Source organism: Myxocyprinus asiaticus, chromosome 13 (assembly GCF_019703515.2).
Source record: "Myxocyprinus asiaticus isolate MX2 ecotype Aquarium Trade chromosome 13, UBuf_Myxa_2, whole genome shotgun sequence".
NCBI classification, from domain to species: Eukaryota; Metazoa; Chordata; class Actinopteri; order Cypriniformes; family Catostomidae; genus Myxocyprinus; species Myxocyprinus asiaticus.
Genome location: NC_059356.1, coordinates 47,814,025 through 47,834,100, shown reverse-complemented (window position 1 = coordinate 47,834,100; position 20,076 = coordinate 47,814,025). Strand labels below are relative to the sequence as shown.

Sequence of the window (20,076 nt, the reverse complement as noted above, 5' to 3'; positions counted from 1 at the left end):
TCTGTTAGAGAGGCACCCCTGGCCAGGGCTAAGGGAGCCGCTACATCCCTGGTAAAATGGGCGCATAGCCCTACCGGGGGAGCATGTCCTAGGCGACATATGCCATGGTTATGGTGTCAATGAGCCAGTGGGCGATCCTCTGCTTGGAGACAGCACTTCCTTTCCACTGTGCACCAACGCAGACAAAGAGCTGCTCAGAGATTCTAAAGCTCTGCATGCGGTCCAAATAGATGCATAAAGCGCGCACTGGACACAGCGATGACAGGGCTGGGTCTGCCTCCTCCTGGGGCAGTGCTTGCAGGTTCACCACCTGGTCCCAAAGGGGTGGTGGGAACCTTGGGCACATAGCCCGGTCAGGGTCTCAGGATCACATGAGAGTAACCTGGACCGAACTCCAGGCATGTTTCGCTGACAGAGAACACTTGCAGGTCACCTACCCTCATAATGGAAGTGAGCGCAGTCAGGAGGGCAGTCTTCAAGGAGAGTGCCTTAAGCTCGGCTGACTGCAAAGGCTCAAAGGGGGCTCTCTGTAGATCCTGAAGAACTACAGAGAGGTCCGATGAGGGAACGAGGCATGGCCTGGAGGGATTCAGCCTCCTGGTGCCTCTTAGGAACCTGATGATCAGGTCGTGCTTCCCTAAGGACTTACCGTCGACTGCATCGTGGTGTGCTGCTATGGTGGCAACGTACACCTTCAAGGTGGAAGGGGACAGCCTCCCTTCCAACCTCTCCTGCAGGAAGGAAAGCACTGATCCGACTGCGCATCTCTGGGGGTCTTCCTGACGGGAAGAACACCACTTAGTGAACAGACGCCACTTAAAGGCATACAGGCGCCTCATAGAGGGGGCCCTAGCCTGAGTGATCGTCTCTACCACCGCAGGTCTCCCCTGAGGGTAACCTGTATATATATATATATATATATATATACACACATAAATACACACATGTGTCATTATATGCATACATATTCCATGTGTGTTTTATCAGCAGTGTTAACGGCCTGTCATTTGTATGAAATATATATCACGCAGGGCTGAATTCAGTCCTGCAGCGGCTGATGATGCTCTTCCTCTCTCTCTCTCTTGTCTTCTTCTTCTTCTGTTCATTCATGAATGACAGTTGCTCAGATTAATGACTCACATTAATGGGTTAAGAGCAGGAGACCTGTGTGGCGATATCATGCCAACGTGTTCTCATTTCACAGTCACACTTGTGATTGAAACTAAAGTACACACAGATTAGCATGGAGAGATTGTTTGTTTGTGGAGTGATGTGTGCAAGTGATTATGAAGTGAATACACTTTATGGTGCTCGACCGATGTGGGTTTATTTTTCAGTGGCAGATAAAGAATATGATCTAATACAGTTCAGACTATGACTTGATGCTCATTTTTTTGTTTTTGTTTTTGTTTTTGTACAGATCTGTTAATTTATTCTAAAATACATTAAAAATGCAGGTCACCCAAAACAATGCCTTGAATACACCTCTTCTATGAAGAACATTTTTATTTCAAAGTCATTTTGATATTTGTTCCCACTTTATATTGGGTGTCTTTAACTACTATGTGCTAACATAAAAAAAATTAAAAAAAAAAAAAAAAAAAAAAAACCTAAAATACAAAAAATTCTCACAAGATTCACATTTGCTGAGGTTGAGCTAGGTTTAGGGTTAGGTGTTAGGGTTAGGGGTTAGGTGTTAGGGCTGGGGTAGGGTTATGGTTTAGGTTTAAGGGTAAGGTTAACAGTGTAACAACAGAAGCACTTAAATGCAGGTACTTTAAATGTAAGTACAATGCAACAAAACATATTAACATCATAAATACATTGCACCAGTAGTTAAAGACACCTAACATAAATTGGGTCCTTATATTTTTTTCTAGGAGTTGAAATCAAAGTTGTGTAAATATCCGGACACAGTAAAATAAATAATAAAAGCCTCATTAGCTGAAATTATAAAAAAAAAAAAAAAAAAAAAAAAAGGAAAAATAAAAAAGATTGGTATAAGTAGTTAAAACCTTTTATTATTATTTTAAAAAAATAACTGTGAAACAATTTTGTCCATCAAATCAATGTCAGATGGTGCAAAAAACATGTAAAAAATATATAAATAAATAAATTAGATATTTGTAAATTTTTATGAAACGATTTTATGTTAGTTTTACCAGGAAACTGCGGCGAAACATGGAATTCGGCACGTAAAAGTAAGTTTGTAAAAATGTAGTTATAGTAACGGTCAATTTTATGAAACTAGGTTGCAACTGGAATATTGGTATTCTTCTTGACTCTTGATATTTTGTTACCTTGAAAAATTCAGTACTGTGCAAAAGTTTTAGGCACAATATATGTTTCACAAAAGCATTTGTCTTAAGATAGGTATATATATCTACAGCTTTAGTGTGTCAATATGAAATATAAGTGTTAGACTCCCAAACATTACTTTTGCAAATAGAAAAGATTAGAATAGAAGAACAGGGAGCCCTGCAACAGATTTCATGGCCCCACAAAGCCCTCCACTGAACACTGAGTCAGTCTGGGATTACATGAAGAGACAGAAGCAATTGAGACAGTCTAAATAGATAGAAGAACTGTGGTGAATTCTCCAAGAAGCTTGGTGCATCCTATCTGCTAACAACCAAGAAAAACTGTGTCCAGGTGTACATTGGAAAATTGGGGCTGTTTTAAAGGCAAAGGTGGTCACAACGAATATTGATTTAGCTTTTTTATGTTTACTGGACTTTGTATGACATTAAGTGATAAATGAAAACTATTTATGTCATTATTTTTGAAGACATCCTCTCTATGCAACATTTTTCACAAATGCCTAAAACCTTTGCACAGTACTATATGTTTGAAAACTTGTTTGAAAGTAATGAATAGGTTGTGTACACTCACATGTATTAAAGGTGCAAGAAAAGTATTTTAATACCTTTTACTTGATGGTTGCACCACATGACAAAGGTTTTTTGTAGTAAATGCTATAAATGTTTTTCAAGAATTCATGAAACCAACACTGAGAAAAAGATTACATGTCTATGAACTTGACATGTGTGTTGTAAACTAGATATCTAAAGATTTCTAATTTTTATCACCTCTGACCTTTTTTTGACAATGACCAACAAAAATATCTCTGGGTTCATATTACAGAAACTTCCTGTCTAAAAGGAACAGTTCACAGAAAAATTAAAATTCTTTCATCATTTACTCACGCTCATGCCATCCCAGATGTGTACGACTTTCTTTCTTCTGCAGAACACAAATGAAGATTTTTAGAAGAATATTTCAGCTCTGTAGGACCTCACAATGCAAGTGAATGGTGACCAGAACTTTCATCTTAAAAAAAATCACATAAACCAGCATATAAGTAATCCATAAGACTGCAGTGGTTAAATCCATATCTTCTGAAGTGATATGATAGGTGTGGGTGAGAAACATAAAAATGTATGTCCTTTTTTACTTTAAATCTCCACCTTTGATCAGCTCCGACCAATAGGTGGTGATATGCATGAAGAATGTGAATCGCCAAAAACAAAAAAAAAAACAAAAAAACAAGTGGAGTGGAGATTAATAGTAAAAAAGGATTCAACGTTGTTATGTTTCTTTTTTTTAATTTTTATTAACTATCCCTTTAAGTCTTAAGTTAAGATCTGACAAGTGAAACAGACCATAGATAAATCCTTACTGAAAGGTTACTAAAAAATAAAATTTAATTGCAGACAAAGGGGCTGTTAAGACCGAACCCGCTCTTGTGCTAAAAAAAAAAAAAAAGCTAGACGCAGCACAACAAACAGAACAGAATGCATGTGTCTCTCATTTTTAAAAGTTTCAATTCTTTTAAATTGACACATTGTCTAAAAATGTGGCACAACAGTCAAAACATCCATCTAGTGCATGTTTACATCGAAAAACAATTGAAAAATATTGCAGATGGAGTTTAAAATGCATTCGGTTTGAAGGCCCCTGAAGATCATGCCAAACATATTTACAATTACAATTGATTGTGTTGTGTGTGTGTTCCAGGACAAAGAACCGTGTGTTTGCGTGTGGACAAAGAAACCTTCTTCATAAGTGTGGTCGTCTGTACATGGAGATTTCCCGCTGGACAGGTGAGTTTGAGAACAAATTCTCACCTGCGCTATTGCATTTGCATGAAAACTTATTTCGGTTTTGTTGTCGTTTAGTTGTTGTGAGGTTTCTGTCTGCTGGGGTCTTAAGACAGATCAGCTAATATTCTGTTAATCCCTGCGGTGTGTTTCAGCTCGCAGGGAAATGTGCTGGATATTTCTAAATGCTTCTGTGTGTTTGAGTAATTGATGAATTGTGGTGAATATCTGGATGGGCTTCATTTTGTTGCCCATGTCGGCTGTTAAATAACTGTAAACAGGCACCAAATAACCCACTTTTCTTTGCTTAAGTTGAAGTAACAAGGTTATTTTAAAATTAAGCACATTCATCAAAATACCAGGAGCTTATTTGCAAACTTAAGTGGTTATTACTTGGCCATGAAACCCAATTAAACTAAGTTTTGTACTCACTCTCTCTCTCTCTCTGTTATGCACACACAACAGACATTCTATTTCTAACCTTGAATAAATAAGTGTGAAAAATCTGTTTTCCTTCATTTCATAAACTGTGTTTATTAGATTATTTCTTTTTTTTTTTTTTTTTGTAATAAAAAAATCTGTAAAGTATTATCTTTACAGAGTAAGGACCTAAACATGCAACTCGTTGCTTGTACAGTAAATTAAACGCAACAGAAATGTGTCAGATTCCAATTCTTAATGCAATGCAAGTATACGTTGCATTCTCCATGTCGCCACAAGTGGCGCTAAAGCATGCATATGCTTTAAACGTCTTCTTCTACGTTCAGTTTTCTCTTTTGAGTGGTTTTATCAAAATAGTAACTCTAATTTTATGAAAAGTCTCGTGAGAGACATGTGCAACATTTCTATACTGTTTAATCTAGCAAGCTTTTTGCATAACAAGGTTTTTTGTCAAAACACAATCCTTTAAGGATGACTCTGCACTCCAAAAATTATTTTAAGATCTATGCATTTCAATTTATATAATAAACTTTACTCAATTTAAGTATTCATCTAGCGAGTATTCATCTAGCGAATCTCCACTCTCTTCCTAACAAAATGGACGAACTACATCTCCTCACCCATACAAACAAGGACTTTTCAACCTCTGCTGCCTTGTGCTTCACAGAAACCTGGCTGAGTGAAGCCATTATGGACAGCACGTTACATCTGCCGGGCTTTCAGCTGTTCAGAGCGGATCGCATTGCGGAGTTAACGGGGAAAGTGAGAGGTGGTGGAACATGCTTTTACATCAATCAAAGTTGGTGTACAGATTTAACAACGTTAAAGGAGATGTGCAGTCCTAATTTGGAAGCACTCTTTATTAACTGTAAGCCTTTTTAATCGCCACAGGTGTTTTCCTCGTTTATTCTGGTGAGTGTTTATATTCCTCTACACATGTGTGTGAATGCAGCGCTGCAACAGCTGGCTGATCAGATCACAGACACGGAGCAACAATACCCGGACTCACTTATTATTATTCTGGGAGATTTTAATAAAGCTAACCTCACCCATGAACTGCCAAAATACAGACAGCACATTACATGCCCCACCAGAGACAGAAATACATTGGATCATTGCTACACAACAGTAAAGGATGCATATCGCTCTGTCCCTAGAGCAGCTTTGGGACTCTCCGATCACTGTCTGGTTCATCTTCTTCCAACCTATAGGCAGAAACTAAAATCAGCTAAACCTGTAGTAAGGACTGTAAAAGATGGACCAACAAAGCAGGGCTGGAACTACAAGCTTGCTTTGACTGCACTGATTGGAGTATTTTTTAAACTGCAGACACCAATTTGGACGAGCTCACAGATACTGTGACATCATATATCAGTTTCTGTGAGGATATGTGCATCCCTACTAGGACTTATTTAACATACAACAATGACAAACCATGGTTTACAGCAGAACTTACAGAAGCGTGGATAAAATCTTGTATAATCAGGCCAAAAACACAGTGACTAAGGAAATTAATGTGGCTGAGAAGCTGAAAAACAAGTTTTTAGCTAACGACCATGCATCAGTGTGGAGAGGCCTGAAAGACATGACTAATTTCAAGACACCATCCCACAACACTGAATGTGTTTTACATGTAACACCCCCTGATACTCAACATGCACTTATGATCTGTGAAGAGGATGTGTGTCGGTCTTCTGGAAACAAAAGACAAGGAAAGCACAGGGTCCAGACGTGATTTTTCACCCACTTGTCTAAAATCCTGTGCTGACCAGCTGGCCCCCATCTTCACACAGATCTTCAACAGAGCACTGGAGCAGTGTGAAGTTCCCTGCTGCTTCAAATGCTCCACTATCATCCCTGTCCCAAAGAAACTCAATATCAAAGGAATTAATGACTACAGACCCGTCGCTCTGATGTTTGTGGTCATGAAATCATTTGAGAGACTGGTGTTGGCCCACCTGAAGGACATCACTGGACCCTTTCTGGATCCCCTTAAATTTGCTTATAGAGTAAAAAGATCTGTGGAGGATGCAGTCAACATGGGATTGCATCATATCCTGCAACATCTGGACAGACCAGGGACATATGCAAGGATCCTTTTTGTGGACTTCAGTTCGGCTTTCAACACAATCATCCCAGCTCTCCTATGGAATAAAATAACCCAGCTCTCTTTTCCCACATCTATCTGTCAGTGGATCACCAGCTTTCTGACGGACAGGCAGCAGCTAGCGAGACTGGGGAAATTCACTTCCAGCACATGTGCGATTAGCACTGGTGCCCTCCAGGGATGTGTGCTCTCCCCACTACACTTCTCCCTGTATACCAATGACTGCACCGCCAAGGACCCTTCTGTCAAGCTCCTGAAGTTTGCAGATGACACCACTGTCATTGGCCTCACACAAGATGACGATGAGTCCTTATACACAAGGGAGGTTGAATGGCTGGCTCACTGGTGCAGTCATTGAGTCTGTCCTCTGCACTTCCAATAACTGTCTGGTTTGTTTCAGCTACGAAATTGGACATCATAAGAATACAAAGGACAGTTCGGACTGCTGAGAGGATTATTGGTTGCCCCCTGCCCTCCCTTCAAGAACTATACACTTCCAGAGTGAGGAAAAGGGCTTAAAAAAAATCACTCTGGACCCCAATCACCCTGCCCACTACCTTTTTGAACTGTTGCATTCTGGCCGGCGCTACAGAGCACTGAGCATCAGAACCGTCAGGCACAGGAACAGTTTTTTCCCTCAGGCTATCCATCTCATGAACAGTTAAAACTGCCCCATTGTGCAATAATTACATGCAATACACAGCTTAGTCAGTTGTATTTATTTAACATATCCTACCTCTTCTGCATTACATTCACTTGCACTGTATAAAACAGATTTGTATTTGTACATACTGTACGTATATATATATATATATATATATATATATATATATATATATATATATATATATATATATATATATATAGTCTTATTGTGTATTTCTATATATACTTATATTTTCTATTGGCTTTTTTTTTAAATTATTATTATTATCTCTGTCTTGTTGTATTGTTTGTGCACTGGAAGCTTCTGTCACAAAGACAAATTCCTTGTATGTGTAAGCATACTTGGCAGTAAAGCTTATTCTGATTCAGATATAACAACTGTACATGTGCAAAAAACATGGTAATGCCATGACACTTTTTTATGTGTTTTTGTGCAGGCTCTTAAGTGTTTTGCTACTCTTTAGGGTGGAAAATGCTACTTAGTGTTGAACTTAATAAAGACTTTCTTCATCACTGGCAACGCATTTGTAGGTTTGGTTCCCATTGATTGTAGTTAAATATCTACTGCAACCAGTGTTATCTTTATTTTCTGTGTTTTAAAATATTCCGTTATCATGTTGGTCAGTGAGAAAACACTCCAAATGATTCAGCAGTGCTTGTGAGTTTTCTGAGTCATTCCCTTACAAAAATAGTGAGTTCTGGCAAACTTGCAGCAAACTTGCAAAATTATGGCAAACTCTTCATTGTCACCAAAGGTTTGCTGCAGGTTCACCACTATCGGCGAAGAGCTGCAAACGTCTCGCAAACAAGCTCATTTGCTTGTGAAATTAATGAATGAAAAAATTGCGGAGTTTGTCAAAACTCTCGATTTTTTGTGAGGATTCGGATTGAATCGCGAACTGATTCAGACCACTTTGCTATCACGTGCAACCGATTTATTGTAAAGAACAGACTCAAATGAGCGATTCATTTGTGAATCGGACATCTTTAGTTCTGATTCAAAACTGGCCATAGTAAACAACAGGTACACGGCATGATGTAGCGGTCTATCTTTTGTCAACACTATGCCACTTCTTAATTAAAAACATGGCTTCGCTACTGAAAAGCTACTTGATTTAAAAACTAGCGAAGCTTCGACCTCACTACTGATAAATGTAGTTAAGCTAATAGCTTTGGTATTTGTAGCGAAGCTACTGGCCATCACTGAATACGGCCCATATAGATCATACCAAACAGATCTTCAGCTTAAAGGTCGTTTAACCGTTAACATGTTTATAGCTAGCTACCTGAGTAACAACACATTTAGTTAAACGGTACAGGCATTTAAAGGAAATTCTATTGCCCTCTTGAGTACTGAGTTTTGTTACCGCCAAAGTACGATAAGCATATGTTATGTACGACTGAACTTTGCATTTGAAATGCATTGGGCAAGTATTTATGGAGAGCCAGATTCCTCAAAATTAAATAAATAGTTAAATATTTCAAGTAAATTGTTGTATACCTAATTAGAAATGTTCCCAAACTTAATCCATTATTATTATTATTTTACCTGTGGCTTTGGGTTGTTTTTCAGCACAAGCTTTGAGACTTTTCAGTTTTTCAGGTTACAGTTATCGGCACGTCACTCAACACAAGTGGGAGTCACTTTTCAAAATCGATCTCTAAGGGGCATTCACACAGATCATGTTTTCCATCCGTCTGCACTGTATTGGAATTGTTGTACTATGTAAACATGCGTAAGAGGAGCATGATGTCCGTTGTAATGTGTCTCACTGTTTTTTCAGCATCTCACGCCATGAGCCCAGTGTTTTTAAGACGCCGTGTCACGTTCAAAGAATTTCAGCTTTTTTAAAAGGCATCTTGAGACACCTGCATGCTGTGCCATTTGTCGTAATGTATTTAGCTTTTTTAATGCAATAATGCGTTTTGAATGAACCGACCCTTTGTTCATCAAATTTAGAAAAAGAAAAGAGCAAAGCTTATGCATATATGAAAATCAACCCAAAGCTAATGGGGAATGGATGCCAGTGAGTAGAATGAAATACATGAAACACATTTATTGAGTTATTTAGTGATTTAATCATTTTAAATTATTTATTTAAATATTTAACAATTTATTTACTTATTTAATTTTGAGATATTTGCATCTGCATTTGTGTCTCTGGCCAAACATATATAGGCTATGCACTCACTCAAAGTCAGAGTTTATTGTGTGGGTGTGCATGTGTGTGTGTGTGTGTGTGTGTGTGTGGAGTGTTTCTAATGACTCTTGGTGTTGAATATCTGTCGCCAGGCAGCAGAGGTTGATTTATTTTCCCGTGTTGTATTGACTGTTGTGTTTATAAGGAAACTCCAGCGTTTATTCACTTACCCAAGCTGTGTTCACTTATACACATGCATGCAGAGGTTGTTCTATCATAGCTCAAGAGACTATATATTATTCCTTTAATGCTGAAGTGTGTCATTTTTTGGCATGTTAAAATCGAATAAAATCTCAGCTTAATACTGTGGCATTTTCAATGCATTGCTCTGTTTGTTTGAGTGGCCCACCATAGCAACCAATGGAGTGAGATTTGGGCGGGAATATCTGTTTGACCAGTGGATGATGAGGGGGTGTGTTCAGGAAACTGTTTTGCAATTCTGTTTGGTGATGCTAGTGGCACATAAAAGCAGAATTCTGTATATTTCCCTCCAAAATTGGTGCAGAAAATATGAAAAAGATTCACAAAGTCAATGACTCGACATGATGCTTTCTATTTAAGCTTTCAACAAATCTCTCTCTTTTTTTTCTCAAGTCTCGGCCTGTATTTCTTTCCCTCGTTCTATCGCTCTCGCTCCGTGTGGAGGAGGAATAGACAGATTGAGTGAGATAGAGGTGCTGACGGGGGTGTTTTTCTGTAGAGCCCATTAGAGGGCTCCATAAATCTACTCCTGGTCTCCACAAGCACTGCACCGCTGACACACAGAGAGAGAGAGATTTTTCATCCTGCCTCATTCTTCTGAAAGCTTTCTCTCTTCTAAACTCAGAGGAGAGGGAAACCCCTGGAGTTGTTTTTCCACATACTCTCAAACTCACCAGTAAAAACACTTGCATGTTCTTACACCTATCATGCTTGTTAAGCCGACTACATGTATGGTCATGTAAACACCTTTAAAGGCACCAAATTTGAGAGTTCTGGAAAACTTGCTTGAAAGTTTGCAGCAAATTTGTGGCAAGTTTGTCAGAACTTTAGATTTTTTTATTAAGGGTATTACTTTTTTGGGGTATGGTCAAAAATGATTTGAGCAAAAACCGATTGGCACACATAGATTTTTGCCCATTACCCCGATTTTGCGTTGCATGTAAACACCTTTACCAATGTTCTTACCAGCCTATCTATTGTGCACAAGTGTTGTTATTGATACAATAGCCACTATTTGGGCCGAACAATTCTTGTTACGTAACAGTGTTGTTTCGTACCGATCCAGGCTAGTTGGCATGGTTCTGGTGTCTTTTTCCACAGTGGTGCTGAAAAATCAGGATTAAAATGTACCGACTGAGCAAGTGACCAATTATGAGCCACCACATCACTAAAGCCATTCCACAAGAATGGTTCTTTATCCCGAATACAGTTAGCTAAAATTGCTGAGAAATCCGGGCCGGGAACAGTTTGTAATCGCAACGTTCCAAACCGTGTTCAAGTGGAAATGCTACTGGAGCTGTTAAGTACTGTATATACTCACACCTGCACAAGAAAAATCTGTTAAACTCTCATTTTATTTGACTTTTGTAATGTTAGTCAAGGTGTATTACACTTAAAACGTTGTAAATTTGTTTATCGTGATAATTTTGCCCCCTCATTCTGTCCATAATGCTAGAAACAAACTCTGTGACTTACCTTACTAAAATTATAATGTTCTGGCAAACTTGCTGCAGACTTGCTGCAAATTCACCACTCATTAGCCACTTTTCTACTATCGAGCCAGTGTGAGCCAGGGCCATAAACTGGTCAGCTGGGAACTATTGCCTTGGACCTCGAGCCGCGAGACCGAAATCACTCTACATTCCCACCATCAGGCCAAAAGCCCCACAGCGTTGCCCTAAAACCTGCCCTTAATATGCCACCCTGGTGCAATGTAAACATTAGCTAGCTAACAAAAAAGCTAATGTTGACAACCCACCGACTGTAACTGCCATGGTGCACTAACAGCGGGATGATGTCCCAGCACACCGTCCATTATCTCGAACCATGGAAAGTTCTTCCTTTTAGCTCCGCTTTGTCCATCGTGCATCTTAATGGATTTGTAATGTGTCTGCAGTTTTTTTTGTTGAGATGCAGGTGCATGATGTCACACAAACATGTTGTAACAAGAGAGATGTACTAAATTAGTGATAAACATTCACCTTTATCAAATGATATTGATCAGTGAGTCAAAGTTTCTACATTACAAGATATTAAAGCTTGTTTAACAAATGTTTGCAGAGACAGGTGTACAAAACAGTAAATTAAACTCTTCTTATGATCATACACCTGTAGCACAAATGATAGTGTAGCAGCATTTTTTATCAATTGGGTTGCTAGGAGACATCTCTGGTGACAGCAAACCACTATTAAGCTAACGGGAGCATTGCAGTTTTGGTTGTTTAAACGTCATTTTCTGAGCATCTGGCAATGGAATTCCTTTATGGTTGGAGAACTGAGAATTCAAGTAAGAATATCCCACATCCGATTGAATGGAACGAAGCATGAGTGTCTCGCTAAACTCCGCCTCTGACATTGACCCCGTCTCAATCCCCAGTTGGTCTTGTTTGTTTCAAGGGTAATTGGCAGGCCAAAGTCCATTGGCCATTGGCCCCAAGGAAGCCCAAAGGAGGCACGATTAAGCCCCGGAAGTGACAGTGGGAACGCAACAGGCCCAAGCAAGCACAAGCACTGCCTAATTTGGCCCGACAGTGGCTATTATTTTCACATGCAAATGAGCTTGTGATTCGCCGCAAATATTTGCTAGAAGTTTGCAGTTCTTCACCGGTAGTGGAGAACCTGCAGTAAACCTTTGGCGAAAATGAAGAGTTTGCCACAAAGCATGGGAAAATTAATGAGTGGCGAATTTGCTGCAAGTTTGCGGAAACCCTAGATTTTTTTTTGTAATGGTGGTCTTCCCGTTGTACATACTTATCGTACGACCTTGTGTTCTATGGTGATAACAAACCTCTGTACTCAAGGGGCCGATAGAGTTTCCATAAAATGTCTGTGTCATTAAACTGTATGTTATTATTTTAAAGGTAGCTAGCTATAAACATGATTAAATAAAGTTTAACTAACTATAACTAACTTGCTCTGCAAGACTCTCTTCAAACTATGTCATGACAGTAGTTGACATGAAAAAGAAAACTGTCTGTAGAAGAAGACAGTTTGTGCTAATGATCACTATAGACCATTTCAAGGTCTGTTCGTTGGTGACGTCAAGTGATGTCACTGTTCCATTTCCTGCTTGTCAAAACAGAGACCATTTAGCAGAGATGGGCCACTTCTATTAAAATGAATGGAAGAAATTGGAACACCCAACAGCAGCCAGCGGTCAACGGAAAAAATACAGCCTCATCATCACTGCCTTTAAACACCAAGCGCGCCTCTCCTCGGGAGACCGGTCTCTACCTGCTGGTGTCTTCGTGTGTCCAGAAACGGAGTGGTAAGGGTCCATTGTGATATAGATGTGTTGCCGAACCTGCACATCCGTGCCACTCGAGTGAAGCCGACGCCACACACGCTTCAAACCAACACAATTTTACTGCTTATTTGAAATATGTGCTTTTATCGTAATCTTGAACAACCATTTTGGAGATTTCGGTCTTTCCCCATTCAAGTAGATAGGAGCTGCACCGTCATGACGCATGTTTGCATAGAAAAATAGCTACCCAAACTGCCCAAAAACGTTCCAAAAATGGCCGCCGAGTGGACTGACTTACCTTGAAAAAGAGATTTTGTTGAAAGGATCCGGAAATACGTTTGGACCGTTCTTATTCATTTTTGTTTACATTCTTGAAATGGTCTATAGTGCCCCTTGTGGCGACATTGAGAATGAAACACGTACTTGCAGTGCGCTTACACAACAAAGCTCAAAATTAAGCTTATTTAGCTAGAACCGTTTGCATTTGCTTATTTTCGTAGAATATGTTGTGGGATTTTGCAACTGTACCTCTACCTCTAACCTATACGTACAGGCGTAGCTCAAACTGTATTTCTTTACGGTGGTTCATGAATATTGAATAGTTGTTCATATGCAAATGTGGGTGGTCATATGTTAATGAGCTCATGGCTGTGATGTCGTAATTTCTGAACTAGCTGTTTTCACAGTTTAGTTTCAAGAATTGTTCTGGGAGAACTGAAGAGAATGTTTTGAATTTTACATTAAATAGACTTTTGGTAGCTCCATGTACTAGAGAGGCCTACAGTCATGCACATGAATATGCAACTTAATTAAAACATAGAGGCAGATATTAATGTCTAAAGAAGTTTGTGCTGATATGGCTGTTAACTGGTGAACCAGAGGCTCTCAAATGTCTGCACATTTCTGCACTGTAATCAGGCCTTTGTGCGAGAGCAGATAGATTAGTGCATGTACGTCTGTGGCGTTTGCATTTGAGTAGATCTCTCTCACTCTGGTTCAGCCTCAGCACCATTAACATGGTCTAGAATGGACAGAATTCATCATGGTATCATGTTCCCAGTGATGGAGAGATTATTGGATTTAAGTGCTCTAAATGTGACAGACGAACTTCCTGTTTGGCTGTCTCCTCTTATACGTTCATTTAGTCGTTAGATGGTGTACATTTGTACTGCTTTAGCCATCAAGTCAAGTCAAGTCAATGTGCCAAATGGAGAGAAAAAATATGCAATTTGTCTGCATTGCTTTATTGTTTTTAGCGCATTTATCTCTCAAAGGTTTCACAGTAATCCATTTACCACTTTGGGGCTAACAGTGAGTTTGAATGGCAATTTTGTTATGTTATCCTGGTGGGTCATGACCCAGAAATGGGTCAAAGATCTGCTCTGATAGTGTCACGGACAGCAGGGGAGAAAATGCTAAATGCTAATAATAAAAAAACTACTAGCTGTAATCGTAGTGTAGTTTCAGTGTTAGTTCCAGTGTTAGTCTCTGGGACACATGTGGCAGTAGATCTGTGTTGGTATTCTTGGCACGGCCAGCAGGCAGAGGGACAGACTCATAAACATGAAAGCCACGAGCAGACATTAGCGCTCTCTGGTCACACCACGCATTTGAGCATGTTCACCCCGGCCTACTGCACACTGACCTAATGACCCGCTACAGACCGAGGTGACCGGTAACAAGTGCTCTCTCTATCCACACACACCAAGGCAAACAGTCAGACGGGCAGAAGGTGAAACCTCTGTTTGGCGCATGCGACAAGAAATACAGTAGTTCTGTTGTATTGTACAGGAGTGGGCGGTATGACCAAAATCTTATATCACAAAATTTATATCACTATTACAGCACACTGTTGAGCAAAATACAGCTTAAACGGGTCAAAAATGCTTAGCTGTTCTAGCTGGCATCCCAGCCTGGTATGTTTTGCTGGTTTTAATGGGGTTTTGGGTACTTGTCTGATTGTCTTAAGGGAGCTAACCAGCTTAGGCTGCTTTGAAAGTTTTACTCATACCTGGTTTCATAGAAACACATAACTATACCTACATTTTTTCAAAATGATTTCTATGTGACTCGTTGTACATATCACTGCAGTTTCCTGATGAAATAAACACTACAGGCACTACAACAACAATTACTTTTATACTCTTTCACACAAATCACAACAGTTCATTTACAGCACCCCCTGTTGGATCAGTCCTTTCTACTTCCCATGCTCAAACAACTGCCTATTTGACTTCCCACATATTCAAGACTGAGTTTTAAGCCCATACTAGCAGAACAAGAGGATGTTAATATTGCATAGAGAGCCAGACAGATGTTTCATGTTCTCTAGAGTTGGTGCAAAACTCATTAGTTTAATTGTTCACATTGGCCTGTTTTAACGATTTCCGTTTTGGAGTAAAATGCCTCGCAAGCACAAATTAATGGCACATTTTGCTGTTGGATGCTGCCACCTTTAGGTACCAGTTTATCAGATCACTTTACATTAAAGGCCAGGATATGATTGGACAGCACAGCAAAACATTGCCAGTTGAGCCATGGTTATTGTTAAAGCTAACTGACCTGGCTGAGATGCTAACATCATGAGAGTTCACTCATTACCTCACTATAAGCCCCGCCTTTTTATAAAGGGGCGGAGGGTGACCCCTATAATCTGTCATTTGATGTTGAGACATTTTTGAATATTACCCCGAATGCAAAGCAGAGAGTTGGTGTCTACGCCACAACGGCCATCGCAGCGGGCAATTACTCTGGCCATGTTGGCGCGACTCAAAACTCCTGAACCTGTTCGTTCTCCAATCACAGCTGATAGATTGAGCCGACGGCTGCCAGCATCTGCGGGATAGCAGCTAAACCACCGTGCCCCAAATGCCGTGCTGATTAATGGCTGCTGCCCACAGTCAACAGAGGCGGAAATTAAGCATTGGGGTTTAAGTGTTACATTTGTCTGAAGGCTGGAGAGGCATTTGTCAAAATCCACTGCGGTTATGGTAAAGTTGAAACTCCTGCGTGTGAACGTAGATCCTGCCATTCCACACATGGTTCAGGTATTGTGATTTATAACGGCATTTAAACACCTGCCTGAATCCAACTGCTCAACAAGCACTCTTAATCAAAACTGTTTGCTGAGAAACATGGATCATTCATGTTTCAGAGACACAAGGGTTACCTATTTGAAAGAAAAATTTGAAATCAGATTTCTTTTTTTTCTTTTTTTTTTCTTGAAAGCTATGAGAAATAATTTAGAGCAAATGAATACTTATTAAGTCTCCTGTTTCTCAGGTGTTTCTATTGAGAAAAAGTCCATAGTAATCAGTAATAAGGGGCCAAGCCCCGCAGGTGCAAGCCCCTGCTGTATATGATTGTGATTCAGTGGCAGTCCTCAGATCTGTATGGTAAATGTTTTTGAAATTTGGCACACTGGTAGAGAAGAGTTAGAACATTCCTTGTGGTAAATTTGGAGTCTTTATCTCAAACCCTCTAGCACCACCAACAGTTCAAATTTGCACTTATATTTATGCTTATAACTTTGAAACCAGATGGCCCACAAACAAAATTCTTTGCTCATGCCGATTTGCATGAACACCATGGTTATACTTTCCACATAACTAGGTTTTCCGTCATTTAGAATTTTTTGAAAAAACAACTTTTTCTAAATCCTCTTAAGACAAATTCAGTGGCAAGCACACCAAAGAGGTTGTGAAGCCATATTTTGTCAATGCTTTGGCATATTGAAACTAAACTTGATATATGTCATAGCTATCATGCCCTGATGGTACTTAAGCATTTTGGGTAGAGTGCCACCTACTGGTAAAAAAGAGGATATTTTTGCTTATAACTTTTGAATAGTTTGGCCTAAAATCATGCAATTGGTCTCTTTAGATTCCTCAGGGCATACAGTGTCAATTGATACACACTGGTTATATGCCAGCCATTTTGGGCGTCTACCATTTTGAATTTTGTCGTAAAATGGTGCAGTTTACAAACACATTGGCTTATCATTACAAAAATTGGTATGTGTCATCAGCACTATGTTCTAAAGGTACCTTGAAATTTTGTGAAAGTGCCACCTATTGGTCAAAACGTATATGCATTTGTATTGTTACAAGTACTTCTCTACTGTTTTAAACTGTTTGTCCTAAATTAGTCTCAAAAGATAATACGCAAAATGGAGCATACTTGCAACAGATCTGACAAAGTCATGCTTGGCCCCATTATTATGTTGGTCTGATAAAGCCAAAATACTGTTATTCTGTTTTTTTTTTTTTTTAAATCCCTAAACCAAGATCAATATTTCTGACTGTAACTCCTAGAACTTTCAAGCTACATCCACCAAATTTGGCTTTTTCTCTGACTCAGGTTTCTATGACTTTTAGAACTTATCAGAATCGTGGTTATTGCATTGTGGGTAATCAAAAAATTCCATATGTTTACTTTAACGGAATGTTCAAATGTGTCAAGTTCAGAATTGAACTGTCAAAAAATGTAACAGTTAAAATTTAAATGAGGCCTTTAATCTGCTTTAACTTTCTTTCTTTCTTTCTTTCTTTCTTTCTTTCTTTCTTCTAACCTTGTAATCATGTTTTTTTTTTTTATTATTAGTGTTAAACTTTCAGACAAGATTTTGTCAAGCCAACGTCAAACTTTGTCTTTTTAGCTGCTTTTTGCAGCTGTATTCATATTTGAAATTCTTCCAAGACTAAATCTTGGAAGACTAGATCTGACCTATACTATCCACATTTTTTTTTAGCTCTATATTCTTGCTAAATGTCAACAATTGCCAAGTATTTGTCAGGAGGAACTTCTAAGGCGAAGTTCATACCATTTAGTCTCCTGAGCTCTGAAACAGCAACTTCTATCAATTACATTTACCTCTGGGTAGCTTACTAGACTTATTCTAGTGTTCCAAATGTGAAACTTGAGTTTGAAGGATCGGATGAGCTCTCTTAGATCACGGCTTTCCCCTCGACTCGTGAAATGGCACTTGTTGGAAACGGATACCCTGATATCACAAAAGCTACAATCCTCAAGAGCAGCTCGGATAGTTTTGTGGCTGTGGTTAAAGTGCTCTCAGTTGGGATATGAGTTTTACTCACTTGTGTGTCCTGTTTTTCCCCATCCGACCTTGACTGACTCCGAACTGACGATCCAATCTGTCGTATCTTTGAGTTGGGCTCTGGTCGTGGTCTCCTGTGCTGTACTGGGATATCTGGGTTTCCGTTTTCAGTGTTACAGAGCCCACGGTAAGGGCCATGGTGGATTCATGCCCGGGCTTTCAAACAGACTAATGGTTACAAGGCTCTGATCCACGTGCCGTATCGTCTGCCCCTGCCTGGAAAGGCCCTGGATCAGTCGATAACACGCAATTTAGAAAATCAGCCAAGTTTGCAGAAAATAAAAGAGCTCGTGTCGGAAATAAAGATGGATACATAATCTGAGGCTGTGGGACTTTTTCAAGTGTATAGAGTTATTTGTTATCATGAAGCAGAGAGGCGAGTGTTCAGTGAAACGGTTTGAAGTTTGACGCATGAACAGCGTGGCTGACCCACGGCGCTCGCTCACTTTACTGTCGCTGGAAATCTAATTGCCTGAAAAGCGATCAATGGAAAATAAATTGGTTTCTGTGTGGAACTGAACATGTAATAAGCCGAGCTGCTTTAATATGTGCTGCTTTTGCATCTCGAGTCCTGTGTAGACTGCTGCATGCATTTGATTTTTATCATTTACTCAATCACTGCGTCAGTCTTCAGTGTGATTAATCCTTCAGACAGAGGGATGGGGTTTTTCACCTGCAACTTCACCTGCAAACCTGAATAAATACAGAAAATAATGATAGTAATAATGATAATGAGTATATTCAGATTTATTACTATATAGTTAACATTTTAATTGTATATTTATATTTAAAATTAAATATTAAGATTTACTATTATATACTCATATTTATAACATATATTTGGATTTGTAACTATATTCATATTTATAAATATATATTCTGATTTACAACTCTGATTTATAACAATATACTCAAATTTAGAACTATATATGTATATATATATATATATATATATAGCTTTATAATGACATTTGTAACTATATATTCAGGATATGCAACTAATTATTTGGGTTTATAATAATATATTTGGATTTAAACCTATATATTATAAATATATAATCAGATTTATAACTTGATTTATAACTATATATTCAGATTTACTAAAAAATTCTCAGATTTTTTACAATACATTTGAATTTAGAACTATACATTCAGATTTATAACTTTATAAACTTTATATACAGATTAATAACAGTTAATTCTAATTTAGAAGTATACATTCAGATTTATAACTTTATATACAGATTTATAACTATATAATCAGTATTTATAACTATGTATACAGATATAACTTGATTTATAACTACATATATATTCTTGATTTACAAGTATATATATATATATATATATATATATATATATATATATATATATATATATATATATATATATTTGTTTAATTAAATCTGTATAAATGAAATGCTATCATAATTGTCATGAAATAAACACACAATGCAAAAAATCATAATGTTCCCAAATATAGGATTTTTCTTTTTCTTTTTAAGCAGAATATAAGTTTTATGTATTTCATTATTTATTTTATTTTAGGGTGCTACTATGCACTGCTCGATTTCAGATTTACCCACCCCTAAACGTCACATCAAAACAAGTGACCTGTTATTGGTCACATTGCATGTCAATCATGCAGTCTCCTCCTGTCTAAGTGGGCAGTTCTTGTCCAGAATAAGCTGCAGTGTGGACCAGACTTTATACTTGTTGTCAAATGTCTGACCACATGAAACTCAGTTTAACTCAAATATGATCTGTCGTAGAACTCTCTCTCCATCTTTCTTCTTTCCAGCCATTTATCAATTTTACCATCCTCAAATTATTCATCAATGGCCTTCAGTTGATCGGTTTAACGATGGGGTCGCTGACATTAAACGCGGGGACTGTGTTTTATCTGCATGTATGGAGAGAGACTCGTAACTATCATCGTTTGGCATCTGTCTGTGTCAGCATCATTGTTTTAGAGTAACGCTTCACTTGCACAATCT

At 38.6% G+C, this 20,076-nt stretch overlaps 1 protein-coding gene across 1 annotated transcript in view; it reads left to right on the top strand.

The window, feature by feature from the left end:
• The first annotated feature begins 4,059 nt into the window (after nucleotides 1-4,059).
• The window catches only part of LOC127449876 (RNA binding protein fox-1 homolog 3-like), a 181,569-nt gene continuing 165,552 nt past the window's right edge, over nucleotides 4,060-20,076 (top strand). Inside the window, exon 1 of the mRNA XM_051713491.1 lies at nucleotides 4,060-4,103. The gene's annotated coding sequence lies outside the window, so the exon portion shown is untranslated. The remainder of the gene's footprint in view (nucleotides 4,104-20,076) is intronic.